At 37.8% G+C, this 17,650-nt stretch overlaps 1 protein-coding gene across 3 annotated transcripts in view; it reads left to right on the forward strand.

Moving 5' to 3' along the window:
* The first annotated feature begins 3,595 nt into the window (after positions 1-3,595).
* LOC147372755 (C-type lectin domain family 2 member H-like) overlaps positions 3,596-17,650 on the forward strand; it is a 40,715-nt gene continuing 26,660 nt past the window's right edge. Inside the window, exons 1-2 of one of the 3 annotated variants that reach the window (XM_086404238.1) lie at positions 3,596-3,745; positions 10,078-10,842. The gene's annotated coding sequence lies outside the window, so the exon portion shown is untranslated. Of the gene's footprint in view, positions 3,746-10,077; positions 10,848-16,625; positions 17,514-17,650 lie in introns of those variants that run through there. The other 2 variants (XM_086404239.1, XM_086404236.1) reach the window with 2 other exon arrangements.

Here is a 17,650-nt window from a genome sequence, read left to right on the forward strand (position 1 = left end):
GAGCAAACTTGATGTCACAGGTTTTATTGGCTTTCTGCGTAAACCAGATAGTTCACCTCTGTCTTTTCCCTTTTATTTATCTTTTAATTGCCAACGCCGTCCTCCTGAGGGAATCCCTGGATCCAACGGGGGCTGGACCCCGGTAGATATGCACTTGTGATCTTCAATGAAGAGCAGTAGCAGCCTTTGAGGGAGCTGCTAGAAAACAGTATTCATGGACATCATGACATAATGATGTCACCAAAGTTGAATGCTGGTACTAGAGAGCTGCAGCCTCTAGAAGATTTATATTGTTTCAATGAAAAAAAAAAAAAAAACAAAAGCAAAACTCATTTTCTCCTGATAGAGAAATAAAATTAGAAAAGACACTTTTGACAATAACAAATCTGATATTATCCCTGGCTCTCAACAGGAAAGGGGCTTCCCAGGTGGCTCAGTGGAAAAAGAATCCACCTGCCAATTCAAGAGTTGCAGGAGACATGGGTTTGGGCTGGGAAGATCCTCTGGAGTAAATGGCAACCCACTCCCATATTCTTGACTGGAGAATTCCATGGACAGAGGAACTTGGTGTGCTCCAGTCCACAGGGTTGCAAAGAGTTGGATACAACTGAGCCACTGAGCACACATGCCCTGAACAAGAAGAAATAACATCTGAACACCATAAACAATCTGAATGCACCCTCACTGGATAAACCAATGTATAACAAATTCCCTTTTGCCACTATTCAGAAGATTTTTTTTTGCTAAATAATAATGCTCTGCATGAGCTTATGAGTTCTGTGATGCACTTTAAGCAAAGTGTTGTTTGAAGAAAGACCCTATCATATATGTTTGCCCTAGATCTCAGACCCAGGTGGAAGCCTTTATAAGACGAAATATCCAGTAATCAATGATTACACAGTGTCTTTGCAGTTGAGGGTAACTTAATTTATGTAATATCTATGAATTTTAATATGAAAAATTACACAATCTATCCCATGGGATAGAATAATTTTTGTAAACTACCAAAAAGTGAAAGTGAGTCCTTTAGTTGTGTCTGACTCTTTGTGACCCCATGGACTATAGCCTACCAGGCTCCTCGGTCCATGGGATTTTCAAGGCAAGAATACTGGAGTGGGTTGCCATTTCCTTCTCCAGGGGATCTTTCCAACCCAGGGATCGAACCCAGGTATCCCACATTGTAGGCAGACGCTTTACCGTCTGAGTTACGTATATTGTGTGTAGACTCAAGAAATTTCCTCTTCCTGTATCTTATGAGTACCCTTGCCTAGAAAATCCCATGGGTGGAGGAGCCTGGTAGGCGGCAGTCCATGGGGTCGCTAAGAGTCGGACACGACTGAGCGACTTCACTTTCACTTTTCACTTTCATGCATTGGAAAAGGAAATGGCAAACCAATCCAGTGTTCTTGCCTGGAGAATCCCAGGGATGGGAGAGCCTGGTGGGCTGCCATCTATGGGGCTGCAGAGTTGGACACGACTGAAGCCACTAAGCAGCAGCGCAGCATATCTTATGAGGTTCAACCATGAGCCTAAAATGTTGTGTTGACATTCTAATGCTCAGGACCTCAGACTGTGACCTTATTTGGAAATTAGGGCTGGGCTGAATGTAATAGTGAAGACATCATTACTTTAGGCCTCAAGCTCTTTAGCACCAGTGGTGTTATAAGAAGAGGAAATTTGGAGTCAGACAAAATTTTTAACAAAGTGAAGACAACGTGAAGACAAAGGGAAAAGACAGCCCTGGGACTGAAGTGATATACCTATAAGTCAAAGAGCGCTAGGCATGGCCAGCCATTACCAGAAGCAGGAAGAGGCAAGAAAGGACTGTCTCCTAGAGCAGTCTGAGAGAGCATGACCCAGAGGACATATTGATGTTGGGCCCTCCAGGCTGTAGTACTGAGACAATCAGTTCCTGGTGTTTTAAATCATGCAGTGCATGGCACTTTGTTACGGCAGCAGTAGCATTAACACATTGTATTTCTGAAGTGTAAAAACCCCTGCATCCTTGTTTTTAAAATAAAAACTGCCTCAAGAATCCATGATTAATTCATTTTTTGTCAGTTGTTTCAAGAGGGCTGTCTTTCCACCTTGCTTATATTTTTCTTGGTTGTGCCAAAGCTTTTAAGTTTAATTAGGTCCCATCTGTTTATTTTTTGTTTTTATTTCCATTACTCTGGGAGGTGGGTCATAGAGGATCTTGCTGTGATTTATGTTGAAGAATGTTCTATCCATGTTTTCCTCTAAGAGTTTTATAGTTTTTTGTCTTACCTTTAGGTCTTTCATCCATTTTGGTTTTATTTTTGTGTGTGGTGTTAGGAAGTGTTCTAGTTTCACTCTTTTACATGGAGTTGACCAGTTTTCCCAGCACCCCTTGTTGAAGAGAGAAATGTGAAGATGTAGAAACAAAGACTAGCTATTGGGCTGGGGAACTGGTAACAATTTAGATTATAATTCAACCACAGAGCAGAATCACTGAACTCCTATTTCTCTGAAATACATGAAGGCATGACACACGCTGCCAAGTTATTTTCGCAAGGCAGACCAGCTCCAAATGAAAACTGCTGATCATGAGAACATAGACTCTAGACTGGTTGAACCCGGAAAATTAATGATGCTTGAAACATCACCTTGATGCCAACCAATCCAAAAATGTCCATGAGTTGGTGACACATTGCTCCTTGAACACTATAAAACTCCTCACTATCCCACTCCCAGGTGGGTCACACAGTCTTGAGTGCATTAGCCCTCTGTGGTCCCCTTTGCCTGGCAGCACAATAAAAGTTACTATTTTCTACTTCAGGCAAAACCTGTCTCTATGTTTCTGTTCGGCAACAGAGAACACAGGCAGGGTTTTGGCAACATTATCAATATCAGCTTCTTCTCATTTCTATGTTTCATCTTTTTCAGATACAAGCATAACCTAGAATGTCCACTGCTTCTTTCAGGAAATGTATTTTAAGGAAAATACATTCTCTCAGCATTTAAATGCAGTCAAATCTAATTTTGTCTATCACTCGACAAAAGTGAATAAAAGCAGCCCTCACCACGTCACTCCTATCTTTATTGCTGTATCCAGTGACCTTGCTTCAGTAAATAACTCCCATGTCCTCTTGAGCACCATTTCCTTTTCTTCCTTACTAAAGAATAGTAGATTTACAAAATTAACTTCGAATGTACAATATAGCAGTTCAAATTTTTTATACTGTATATATATAATTATAGATGGGAAGATCAAATATGTGTTTGCCAGGAAGGAGTGGGGGGAGCAGAGGGAAAGAAATAGGCGAGGAAGAGTGAGAACCAAAACCTCCAGTTACAAGATAAATGAGTTATAAGTATCAAACGTGCAGTGCAGGGAATATAGTCAATAACTGGGTAATACATTTGCAAGCTGACGTGTCGTAACTGGACTTATCATGGTGATTAGTTTGAAATCCATTGTCTTGCAATTAAAGTACTATTCATGAAATAGCTCATTGTCTTTTTAAACATTCATACAAAGCCCAATCTTCTGTGTGTGTTTGTGGCAAGTGGCCTTCTGACTAAAAATGTGTGGTTCTGACTAAAAATGTGTGAATTTTTCACTATCCAAATTAGTTTAGCTTGACATTTTCAGTTACTCAGGAAGTTCCGGCCACAAACGGTTGACTGTAGTCTTAGTTCTCTAATAAGAGCTGGAGGTAAAATGCCTGATATAAATATGGTAGAGAAAGATGTTTTCCAACTGTGCGGATTGCAAAACGAGGTAAGAATTTGGGCTGTAAGGAATGAGGGTGAGGATTGAGGTGATAAAATAATGCTACTGATAAGACTCTAGTGTCTCCACAGGGAAAGTGGTTCACAGTTACAGAGTTTTCAAGGCTGAGAGATCTTGAAAGAGTGCTATAATTTATAAATTGTAAATGTGTTTATAATTTGTTTAAGAATAAGCAGATATGGAAATTCTTGTTCTCACAGGTAATGAAAGGGAACTATTAAGAGAAAGAGGTAAGAGAATGGAAACAGGTAAAATGACTGACAATGGAATGATTAATTTCACTGGGAAAAATACATACTGTAAAGTGTTAGATGCAGCATATGATTATTGTGAAATAAAGTATAAAACTTATCATGGAAGCTCACAGGAGAGAAAACATTAAAAGGCAAGTAAAAGATATTTACTAATTTAAAAAAGTGAACAATTCCAGATAAAAATTTAGGAGAACATTCAAATAAAATATCTTACATTAGATGCCGTATAGAAAGAAAAATGTGTGTGTATATATATATATATATATATATATATACATATACACACATATGTATGAGATTGAAATTAATAATCATGTATTAAGATTTTGTTTGATGACTTACTAAGTGAAAAAAGTGACCTTTACCTGTTGGAAAAAATTGGGGTGTCATAATTTAGGATGGAAAATTTTCCTTATCCTTGATAAAAGTAGCAATCAATTTAGATAGAAGGCAATTCAGAAGAGTAAAAAGATGATTTCTAATTCTTGTTAAATGACTTCATTTATTTCTTCATTCCTTTGGTATTTTGAGTATCTTTATAATAGCTGCTTAAAATATTTGCTAGATAATTCCAACATCTGTGTCACATCAGCACAGCTTCTGTTGATTGTCTTTCCCCATGCAAGTCCAAATTCTCATGGCTATTCGTATGCTAAATAGTTTTGGATTGTCTTCTGGACATTTTTAATAAATATTTTGTTAGGAGATTCTTGTTTAAATATCTGGCGCAAATCCAAATTTTTGGTTTGAGCAGACAATCACTTTGGCTAGGTTCAGGCCTTCTGTGGACTCTGGTTCCAGTTCAGTTTTCAGAGCCCTTGTAGTGTTATTTGGATATTTCTTGCAAGTGAATCAACCAACGGCCAATCTGGAATGTGGGCAATGTTCTGCTATGAAGAGTTTAGGTCTCAGTGTCTTTGGTACGTTAGAGCCACGTGTAGGCATGCACAGCTCATGTGTCTGAGGACAGGGGAAATACAGGAATTTGCTACCCTCTAATCACATGGTGGTGGTTTTTTCTGGTGACCAGACACTCCCTTGAAACTATACAGAACCTTCACAGTGAGTGATCACTAGCATAACAAAGTTACTTCTATGACTCAAGAAATGGACAAAATTATAATGATTTTTGAAGCTCCTTGCCAGGAATCAGAGGTAAAGATCAAATATATCTATTGCAACACAGTTTTCAGTCACCCAGGTGGTGCTAGTGGTAAAGAATCCCCCTGCCAATGCAGGAGATGCAAGAGATGCAGGTTCAATCCCTGGGTGGGGAAGATCCCCTGAGGTAGCCAATGGCACCCTGCCCCAGTATTCTTGCCTGAAAAATTCCATGGGTAGAGGAGCCTGGTAGGCTATAGCCCACGGCACTGCAGAGGGTCACACATGGTTAAGCACAGAAAACAAAAGCAATAAGTTAAGCACAGTTTGAAAAGTATCAGAACTTAGATATGGCAGAAATATTAGAATCATCACACTGGAAACTTTTTAAAAACTCTGACTGACATGCTAATGACTCCAATGCAAAATATAGACACCATGAAGAATAAATAGGTAGTGTAAGGAGAACATAGAAATTATAAGAAAGGAAAAAAAGAAATGTCAGAGAATCAAAACACTTACCAAAATAGAGTGTCTGATGATCTCATTAATACATGGCTGAGGAGAGAATCTCTGAGTTTAGGACATAGCAACAGAAACATCCAAAACTGAAAAGTTAAAACAAAACAACTGAAAAAAAAAAGAAAAGAAAACCCAAAACAATATCCAAGAACTGTGGGATAACTACTAAAAGTGTAACATGTAATGGGCACACCAAAAGGAGAAGAAGTAGAAGCAATATTTTAAGGAACGGTGACTGAGAATTTACCCCAAATTAATATCAGACACTAAAGCACAGATCTAGGAAGCTTGGAGAAAACCAAGCAGCATAAAACTGCACACACACACCCCCTCAAATACATCTGGGTATATCATAGTCAAATTGCAGAAAGCCAAACAAAAATTGAGAAAAAATTTGGAAAGAAGCAAGAAGAAAAAAAATTACCTTGCCACCTCTTTGTTTCCAAAGAAGCCAGGTAAACAAGCAGAGTGGAGTGAAATGTTCAAATTGTTGAGACAAAAAGAAATTATCAATGTAGAATTATATATTCTCTGAAATCCCATTCACAGTGAAGGGGAAATAAAGATTTTTTCCTGGAAAAAAACCTTCAGAGAATTTGTAGCCAGGAGACCTTCCTTGTAAGAATGTTAAAATAAGGAAAGAATAGAAAGAGGGAAGGAAAGTAATATAGGTCAAAAACTAGGACCTACTTTGAGGAATAAATGAGAAAATTTAAAATGTATCTTTCCTATTCTTAGTTGATCACACTGGTAACAGCTTGTTCAAAATAATGACTGTATTAGTTTCTTGTAGTTTATGCATAAGTGGAATGAATGACAGTAACAATGTAAGGGACAAGAGTATAATTAGGATTATTTTGTTGTTATAAGATATTGCAGTATTCTTTTGAGGTTTACAGTATTAATTGAAAGCATATTTGAGCTAGTTGTAATTTTGTATTACAAGCTTCAGGGCAATCACTAAAAATATTTTTTTTTAAAGAAAGAAGTGCAATGGATACAAGATAGGAGAGAAAATGCAATAATCTAAGCTACCCAACTAAAACTACATAAGGCTGAAAAAATAGAAGACAAAATGGAAACAAAGAACAATAGCAACAAATAGAAAACATTAACATACATGGCAGATATTAATTCATCTGTTTAAATAATCATCTTCATGTCAATGGTTTAAATATACCAGCTAAAAGAAATTGACAGAGTGAAACAAAAACAAGATCCAATTTTGTATTTTCTATTAAAAATCCACTTTAAAGATGAAGATACATGTAGTCAAAACAAGAAAAAGGAAACGAATGGAGAAAGATATTCCTTGTGAATACTAATCAAAAGAAAGCTGGAGTAGCTACACTATATTAATTTCATGCAGAGCAACTTCTAAACAAGAAAACTTACTGGGGAAAAAAAAGAACATTACATACTCATAAAACAATTACTTCTCCAAGAAGACATACCAATTCTTTTGTATGTGAACCTAACAACAGTGTCAAGATGTAAGGTAGAACCTGATAGAACTGCTAGGAGGGACAGGTGAATTCACTATTATGGCTGAAGACTTCTGTAACCCTCTGTCAGAAATGGGCAGAGCCATCTGGCAGAAAATCACAACACAGTTGTACTAACAGCACCGTCAATCAACTGTATACAAAATAATTGACATTTATAAGCTACTTTATTTAATGACAGCAGAATATACATTTGTCTCGAGGTTATGTTAAATATTTGCCATGTTAGACCACATTCTGAAAAACTATAGCTTAAAAAATTAAAAGAATAGAAATCATATAATGTATGCACTCAGGCCATAGTGGAATTAAACTAGAATCAGATGGCTACATAGAAATATAACTAGAAAATTCTAAATACAGGAGATTTAACAACACATTTCTAAACAATACATGAGTCAAAGAGGACATTTCAAGAAAAATTTAAAAATATTTTAACTAAATGAAAATATAACTTCAGAATTTGTGACATAGAGTAAAATAAGTGTTTAGTGGAAAGTTTACTACATTGAATGCACATATTCAAAAAGAATGAATACCTAAAAACAAATATCTAAGCTTTAACCATAGTAAACTAGAAAAGGAAGGGAAAATGCAAAGTGAAAAGAAATGAAATTAAACAGCAGAAATCAATAGAGATGATCAATGGAATCGAAAGCTGGCTCTTTGAAAAAGATCAATAAAATCGATAAGCCTCTACAAAACAGAGCTGGTTCTTCAGAAGATATAAGTAAATTTGATAAACCTCAAATGAACTGAGGAAAACAGAGAGAAGATACAAATCAATAATATTAGAAATTTAAAAAGGGAAAATACTACAGAATCCTTGGATATCAAAAAGATAGTGAAAGAAAATTCTGAAAATTCTTAATTCTACAAAGTCATTGTACAGTCTTGCTTCACTTAGATCTTAACAGTCTGTGGGATTGCAGAATTGTCAGGACTGAGCGACTAACACACACAATACTACAGAGTCTTTGGACGTCAAAAAGATGGTGAAAGAAAACTATGAAAAATATTAATCCAACAGACTCATTGTACAGTCTTTCTTCACTTCGATATTAACGTCTATACATTTTACAAGCATACATACTGAAGAAGGCTAATGTTTCTAATTACTATAAAATGTATTGAGCTACATATGGTTCATTATTTTAAAGCAAGTTAGCTGGAGTTCCTTTTGTTCAACATCTGGAAGAAAACTATTGTTTTTATTCTAGATCAGCACTTTTGAATCAACTTTCTACAGTAGTGGAAATATTCCACATCAGTGCAACCACAATTGTAGCCACTAGCCACATGGAGCTGTGAGCACTTGAAATGTGGCTAGATTTTAAATTTTTATTTAATTATAATTGATTTAAATTTTAATACTCAAATGTGATTAATGACCATCCTATTGCACAGCAGTTCTAAAGGCTTCCCTTGTGGCTCAGCTGGTAAAGAATCCGCCTGCAATGCAGGAGACCTGGATTCAATCCCTGGGTTGGGAAGAGCCCTGGAGAAGGGAAAGCCAGCCCACTACAGTATTCTGGCCTAGAGAATTGCATGGACTATATAGTCCAGGGGAACACGAAGAGTCAAACACGATAGAGTGACTTTCACATCACTTCACTTCTAAAGGTGTGGTTTGGATTTAGACCTTAAAGCACTTAGAGAAGAATTTTTTCACCACTGTTTTTTACCACCAATGTCAGGAGTGGAGTAGCAAAAATCAACGCATATTTGAACACAAATTCTTGTTTATGTTTTGTGAAAAAGTGTACAGTTATAGATGGTAGACAATGAACAGATATTTATTTGTTGTGTTTACACAAATGAGTCGGAGAAGGCAATGGCACCCCACTCCATACTCTTGCCTGGAAAATCCCATGGATGCAGGAGCCTGGTAGGCTGCAGTCCATGGGGTCGCTAAGAGTCGGACACGACTGAGTGACTTCACTTTCACTTTTCACTTTCATGCATTGGAAAAGGAAATGGCAACCCACTCCAGTGTTCTTGCCTGGAGAATCCCAGGGACGGGGGAGCCTGGTGGGCTGCCATCTATGGGGTCGCATGGAGTCGGACACGACTGAAGCGACTTAGCAGCAGCAGCAGCAGTAGCAGTAGAAGTACACAAATGAGTACCTGAACAAGGTATTACTCAAGGATTGATTTCAAAAGATCTGATGCTTGTGGTCATGCAGAAGATATTATGTTGGAAAAGCCGTAAACATGCAGTGCAAGATCAAAGCCTCGACAAAAATTCTAATTGCGGAAGAACTACGGTAGAAGCGTAATTCATGGTTACAAAGATGGGCTTTGAGAATGAACAAGACAGTGTGAGTATCGGTTGGCCACTGGTAGCTGTGTGATACTGCCAAGTTACATAGACTCTGTGAGATTCATTCATTTTACTACTAAAGTAAAATGAATAATAATAATAGTTTAATAACTTTTAGGATACAATGACTTGGACAATATATATGCTATATATGTTAAATTTCATATAATTAACTGCTTGTTGTGTGTCTTAAGCATAGAATATACAGATTCAAGAGATGTAAATATTTTAAAAAGAGCATCTTTGGTATGCAGGAAAAATTACTTTGCTAGTAAACAAGTAAATAGATCTCCACTATTTCCCAAGGCATAAGAATGGAAATATGTTAACTACTGATTTACAAGTGCCTGTGAATATAAGTTTATACCACTGGGAGGCAGTATAACATTAGATTAAACAGGACTTTAGCACAGAAACAGTTTTCTTGCCTGGAGAATCCCATGGTGGGCTACAGTCCACGGGGTGGCAAAGAGTTGGACGTGACTGAGCGACTTTACTTTCACTTTCTTTCATTTTTTAGGACAGAAACAAATTTGTGTACCAATCTCAGCTATTTTACTCAGTGATTCTGTGAATTCAACCAGATAGGTAATTTGTTTGTTTTTTTCTTTCCAGATATGGTAACCTTGTTAAAGCTCAACACTCAGAAAACTAAGATCATGGCATGCGGTCCCATCACTTCATGCCAAATAGACAGGGAAACAGTGGCTGACTTCATTTTGGAGGGCTCCAAAATCACTGCAGATGGTGATTGCAGCCATGAAATTAAAAGACGCTTACTCCTTGGAAGGAAAGTTATGACCAACCTAGACAGCATATTCAAAAGCAGAGACATTACTTTGTCAATAAAGGCCCGTCTAGTCAAGGCTATGATTTTTCCAGTAGTCAGGTATGGATGTGAGAGTTGGACTATAAAGAAAGCTGAGTGCAGAAGAATTGATGCTTTTGAACTGTGGTGTTGGAGAAGACTCTTGATAATCCCTTGGACTGCAAGGAGATCCACCCAGTCCATCCTAAAGGAGATCAGTTCTGGGTGTTCATTGGAAGGACTGATGCTGAAGCTGAAACTCCAATATTTTGGCCACCTGATGCAAAGAGCTGACTCATTTGAAAAGACCGTGATGCTGGGAAAGATTGAAGGCAGGAGGAGAAGGGGATGACAGAGGATGAGATGGTTGGATGGCATCACCGACTCAATGGACATGGGTTTGGGTGGACTCCGGGAGTTGGTGATGGACAGGGAGGCCTGGCGTGCTGCGATTCATGGGGTCTCAAAGAGTTGGACATGACTGAGCACCTGAACTGAACTGAACCTTTTTAAGTCAAATATAAAGTGGAAATAATGATGTCTGTCTTGACTGCATCACAGTAGAGCTTGTGGTAAGGTATCTTCAATTTTATTAATAACATATTATACATACATATTCATCCTGCCCATCGTTTTGTGTGATGTACTCTGCATGTAAGTTAAATAAGCTGGTGTCAACATACAGCCTTGACATATTCCTTTTCCAGTTTTGAACCAGTCCATTATTCCATGTCCAGTTCTAACTGTTGCTTTTTGACCAGTTTCTCAGGAGGCAGGTAAGGTGGTCTGGTACTTCCACCTCTTTAAGAATTTTCCACAGTTTGTTGTGATTCACACAGTCAAAGGCTTTAGCATAGTCAATGAAGCAGAAGTAGACGTTTTCCTGGAACTCCCTTGCTTTGTCCACGATGTAACAGATACTGGAAATTTGATGTCTTCCTCTGCCTCTTCAAAACCTAGTTTGAACATCTGGCAGTTTTCCGTTCATGTTCTGCTGAAGCCTAGCTTGAAAAATTTTGAGCATTACCTTGCTAGCATGTGAAATGAGCTCTATTGTACAGTAGTTTGAACATTCTAAAAGAAGGGCACTGCCCTTCTTTGGGAATGGAATGAAAACTGACCTTTTCCAGTCCTGTCTGTGGCCACTGCGGAGTTTTCTGCTGACATAGTGAGTGAAGCAGTTTAAGAGCATCATCTTTTAGGATTTGAAAGAACTCAACTGGACTTCTGTCACCTTCACTACCTTTGTTTCAGGCTTCCTAAGGCCCACTTCACTTCACACTCAAGAATGCCTGGCTTTAGGTGACTGACCACATCGTTGTGGTTATCCAGGTCATTAAGACTTTTTTGTACAGTTCTTCTGTGTATTCTTGCCACCTCTTCTTAATCTCTTCTGTTTCTGTTAGGTCCTTGCTATTTCTGTCCTTTACCATGCCCATTCTTGATACAATGTTCCCTTGATAGCTCCAATCTTCTTCAAGAGATCTTTAGTCTTTCCCATTCTACTGCCTTCCTCTATTTCAGTATAAGTATGCATTTTATTAATATAGAAACCTTTTTAATAATATTTCAAAATATTTTATGTATCAAGAAATTTTGGACCAAGCAAATCTCCTTCAAAGAATTTATCATAAGGAAATAAATGGATTCCTATATGATACTTATTTCAAAAATATTTAAAATAGTAAAATAATTATAAACAACTTTAATGTCTATATATATGAGCTAGGTTAAATTATGGTACATTTATACTATACACTTAGCAAAGGAAACAGCAACCCAGTCCAGTATTCTTACCTGAAAAATCCCATGGACAGAGGAGCCTGGGGGGTTATTAAACAATACTACAGAAAACAATACAGACATTAAAAACAATAATGTAGTGCTACAAATATTGCTATAAAGATCTACAATGTTGTTTTTTTTAATTTTATATTGCAGTATAGCCAACTGACCATGTTTTGATAGTTTCAGATGCACAGCAAAGGGACTCAGCCATACACATACATGTATCCATTTCCTTCCAAACTCCCCTCCCTTCCAGGCTACCATATAACATTGAGCAACGTTTACTGTAGTATACAGCAGGTCCTTGTCAGTTATCCATTTTAAAAATAGCAGTGTGTACATATCTATCCCAAACTCCCTAACTATCCTTCCCCACATCCTTCCCCATGGCAACCATATATTTATTCTCTAGGTCTGTGGGTCTGTTTTGTAAATAAGTACATTCATATCATTTCTATTTAGATTCTGTATATAAGGGATGCCAAACAGTATTTCTCCTTCTCTGTCTGACTTACTTCACTCAGTATCACAATCTCTAGGTCCATCCATTTTGCTGCAAATGGTGTCTTGTTCTTCTTAACAGTAAGTAATATCCCACTGTGTATATGTACTGCATCCTCCTTATCCATTCCTCTGTCAATGCACACTTATGTTGCTTCCTTATCTTGGCTATTGTTAACAGTGCTGCAGTGAACATTGGGATGCATGCATCTTTTAAGACCATGTGTTTCTCGGGATACATGCCCAGGACTGGAATTGCAGAATCATATGGTAGTTCTGTTTTTTGTTTTTTAAGGCCTCTCCATACTGTTCTCCATAGTGGCTATACCAATTTACATTTTCACCAACAGTGTAGGTGGATTCCCTTCTCTCCAAACACTCTCTAGCATTTATTGTTTGGAGTTTTTGATGATAGCTATTTTCACTGGTATGAGGTGATATCTCATTGTAGTTTGTTTTACATTTCTCTAGTAATTACAGATGTTGAACATCTTTTCATGTGTCTCTTGGCTATCTGTGTGTCTTCTTTGGAGAAATATCTATTTAGGCCTTCTGCTGATTTTTCTATTAGGTTATTTTGATGATATTAAGCTGTTTGCAATTTTTGGAGACTTAATTCCTTGTCATTCATATCACTGGGAATATTTTCTCCCAATCTGTGAGTTCTCCTAGTCTTTCTAAATTTTGTCTATGGTTTTCTTTGCTGTCCAAAAGCTTTGGAGTTTAATGAGGTATTATTTGTTTATTTTGGTTTTAGCTTCCATTAATCTGCAAGATGGTTTGAAAGAGATATTGCTGCAATTTATGTCAGAGAATGCTCAGCCTATGTTTTCCTGTAGGAGTTTTATTGTTTCCCATTTCACAATTAGGTCTTTAACCCATTTTGAGGTTATTTTTGTGTATGGTGTTAGAGCATAATCTACTTTTTATGTAGATTTTTTTAAAAAACATGTTTTTTTAACATGTTGCTGCCCAATGTTTTCAACAGTTGAAGATACTGTCTTTCCACCACTGTGTAGGCTTGCCTCTTTTGTCATAGATTAACTGACCATAGGTGAGTGGGTTTATTTATGGGCTTTCTATCCTCTTCCATTAATTTGTAGGTCTATTTTTGTGCCAGTATCACACTGTTTTGAAGACTATAGCTTTGCCCTATTGTCTGTAGTTAAGGAGACTGATTCTTCCAGCTCTGTTTTTCTTTCTCAAGATTGGCTATTCAGGGTCTTTTGTGTTTCCAAGCAAATTGTAAAACTTTTTGTTCTAATTCTGTGAAGAATGCCCTTGGCAATTTCATAATGATTACATGAAATCTGTCGTTTGTTTAGGGTAGTATTGTCATTTTCACAATATTGATTCTTCCAATTTAAGGACATGTTATATCTCTTCATCTCTTTGTGTCATCTTTGATTACTTTCATTAGTATCTATTAGTTTTCTGAGGACAGGCCTTTTGCCTCTTAGGTAGATTTATTCCTAGGTATTTTATTCTTTTTGCTGCAGTGGTAAATGGAATTATTTCTTGGATTTTTCTTTCATAATCTTATGTTGTTAGTGTAAATGAATGCAAGAGATGTCTGTGTATTAATTATATATTCTGAAACATTACTAAATTCATTGATTACCACTAGTGGTTTTCTGGTGGCATCTTTAGGATTTTCTATGTATACAATCATGTCATCTGCAAACAGTGACTGCTGTCTTTCTCGTCCAGTTTGGATACCTTGTCTTGTTCCTGATCTTACAGGAAAGGCTTTCAGTTTTTCACTATTGAGAATGACGTTTGCTGTGGGTTTGTTGTATATGACCTTTATTATATTGAGGTAGGTTTCCTCTGCCCATCTTCTGGAGCGTTTCTTTAATCATAAATGGGTATAAAATTTTGTCAAAAGCTTTCCTGCATCTTTGGAGATGATCATAAGGTTTTTATCCTTCAATTTGTTAATATGATGTATCACATTAATTGATTTGCATATATTGAAGAATCCTTGCCTCCCTGAGCTAAATCCTACTTGATCATGGTGTATGACCCTTTTAGTGCATTGCTGGATTCAGTTTGCTAGTATTTCATGGAGGATTTTAGCATCTATGATCATCAGTGTTATTGGCCTATAATTTTCTTTTTTGAAATACCTTTGTCTGGTTTTGGCATCATGATGATGGTGGTTTCTTACAATGAGCTTGATGGTGTTCCTCCCTCTGCAATTTTTTGGAAGAGTTTGAGAAGGATGGATGTTAGCTCTTTGCTACATTACTATTATCTGAAGTCTATAGTCTAGGGTTCACTCTTTGTGTTGTGTATGCTACAGATCTTGAAAAATGCATAATGACTTGAATCCATCATTGCAATACCATATAGCATAGTTTCAGTGCCTTAATAGTCCCCTGGGCTCCACCTTTTCATTCCTTTCAACCTCTCCACCTTGGCCCTTCAGACAGATCTTTTCACTGTCTCCATAGTTTTGCCTTTTCCTGAATTTGGAAAGATTACTTGTTGAAATTTACAGTATGTAGCCTTTTCAGATTGACTTCTATCACCTAGTAGCCTGCATTAAAGGTTCTTTCATGTTTTTCTTGAATTAAGTGCTTCTTTGTTAAGTCCCAGGATATTATGCCATTGTTTGGAGAGTCTAAAGTGTGTTTAGTCATTTATATATTGACAGGCATCTTGGCTGTTTTCAAGTTTTGGCGATCATGAATACAACTGCTAGAAACATACCTGTGCATATTTTGCAAAAACATTCGTTTTCAAATTATTTGTGTAATTTTTGGATCATATGATGAGCATATGATCAAAAAGTGAGATTTTTGGATATGATGAGTATAATAATGTCTTAAGAAACTGCCAAACTGTCTTCTAAAGAGTCATCTGCTTTTTATTATCAACACTTGGTGAAACTTCTAAATCATTTCAAGGACTAAAGTAATTCACTAGAAAAAAAAATTGTTCAAAGGCCACTTTCTGCAGTTACTGTCTTGTTTTAAGAATATGTTTGTAAAGTCTAATCCAACTGAACCAACCTCACTGTGGACAGATTCTTAGCTTTGATATCTGATCACCCCAAAAAAGGGTGATGAAAACAGGTGATGACATATTGAAGATCATTTAAAAATTAAAAAGAAATATCCATGGTTCACACATTCAAAATGGAGCCAAGTAGCCATCCATGGATGTGGTGTCAGACATATTCTTAAATCTCTGAGAACTTGAACTTTAGGGACTATATCAAACTCAAGAATACCACCAGCATTTTTTTTTTTTTTGGACATGCCCTGTAGCATGCAGATGGAATGTGTGCCCCATGAAGTAGAAGCTTGGAATCTTAACCACTGGACCACCAGGAAGATCCCAACGGTTCTCAGAACAATGTCTGCAGCTGCAGGCCAGCTGCAAACATAATTTCAAAGTACCCTCTTCCCCTACATGCAACTATGTAACCATTTTGACCTCCAATCAATTCTTACTTAAAGAAGCACCTTTATTTCTTGCCAACTCCAATCCTAATTCTTGACAATTTATGTAGTATTGTAGTTTGGGTTTTTATACATTTCCCCTATTTTGTAATCCAGGGGTAGTTTCAATGATTTTGATCTGTGGCTCCTGAGAGATAACACTCCTAACAAACCACAAATCAAGGCCTTCTGAATATGGATGTGTGTCCCCAACCAGAGTTTTTGTCCTGGTCACCTCAGGACAGAAAAACCAAGAAGTCTTGGTTACCTCAGATTGAACCTCAAAGAGACAAAGCCTGTCTGCATCTCTGCTAGGCCAAGGTGATTTCCAGGCTGTGACACCTTCTGCAGACTTTTTTTTGCTCTGCCAGGAAGGCACCCAGAGTGGCAGACAGCCTGAGCAGAGGTTCATTCTCTTAGATCCACCAGTAGTCCACCAGCCCCCATCAGACATTTGGCAGTTTGAAGAGGAGCCCAAGACCAGCAACCTTCAGGCATCCTGTTTCCTCCTGTTCTGACTTCCTCTTCTGGCTTGAAGCCCTGAGAAACAAATCACAGGAAGCAGAGCTGGGTTGAAACAAAGCCAGTAAAAAAAAAAAAAAATCAATAAATAAAACAAAGCCAGTATGTGACATCCAGACTGAGGGATACCTAGTGTAATCTGATCTACCGTCAGACTTATTTTCTGGTCCCTGTATCTGGTGCCTCCCCCATGTCTGGGCAGAAGACTGAGGCCTGGAAGTGAGAGACTACCCAGGAGAGGCCTTGGATGGTGAGGGGTGTGTGTGAGGACCCAGGAAACCGGAGGGCATGGCAGTAGCAGCAGTGTTTGCAGTCCTGAGACCAGCCAACCCCTTTGGCAAGCGGCAGCCCACAGTGAAGAGGATCTGCCACCAGGAGCGCCAAGGAGAGGATGAAGAAACTGCCTTCCCTGCTTTTACTCGGCCATGACTGAACCCATGTACAACTCCCTGTGTTCTTGTCTTTTGAAGTAGAATGCCAGCTCAAGAGTCAGTCATCAGGAAATATGAAGATGCAGAAACAAATACTAGTTGTTGGGCTCGGGAATCGGTAGCAGTTTAGATTATAATTCTGCCATATGGCTGAATCACTGAACTCCAAGTTCCCTGAAAGATATAGACAAAGGCATGACACACATTCCTAAGGTGTTTTTACAGAAGTGGATCCTCTCCAGATGAAAACTGCTGACCATCACAACATTGATCCTAGACTGGTTGAGACCAGAAGACTGAAGATGCTTGAAACTTCATCTGGATGCCAACCAATCTGAGAATTGTCCTTGCTCTGCTCCTTGAACATTATAAAACTCCTCATGACCACATAGTCTTGAGGGCATTAGCCTGCTCTGGTCCCCTTTGCCTGGAAAAGAAATTAACGGCTATTCTTTTGTACTTCACCCAAAACGGTCTCCATGTTTCTCCTTGGCATCCGTGAACAGAGGCCAAGTTTTGGCAACATGACCTCTCCAGGGCTTTGTTTTCAATGTGAGTATCTGATCTAGTAACTAGTATCTGAACTAGTTACCTAGTAACTAACTAGGTATGTAACATAGTTGCTGCAATAAATAACCTCCTAAATTTCATTGATAGCACAGTATATATTTACTTATCTCTTATGCAGG

Source organism: Bos grunniens, chromosome 5 (assembly GCF_055505025.1).
Source record: "Bos grunniens cultivar Pamir isolate PY7600 chromosome 5, Bosgru_T2T1.0, whole genome shotgun sequence".
Lineage (NCBI taxonomy): Eukaryota > Metazoa > Chordata > Mammalia > Artiodactyla > Bovidae > Bos > Bos grunniens.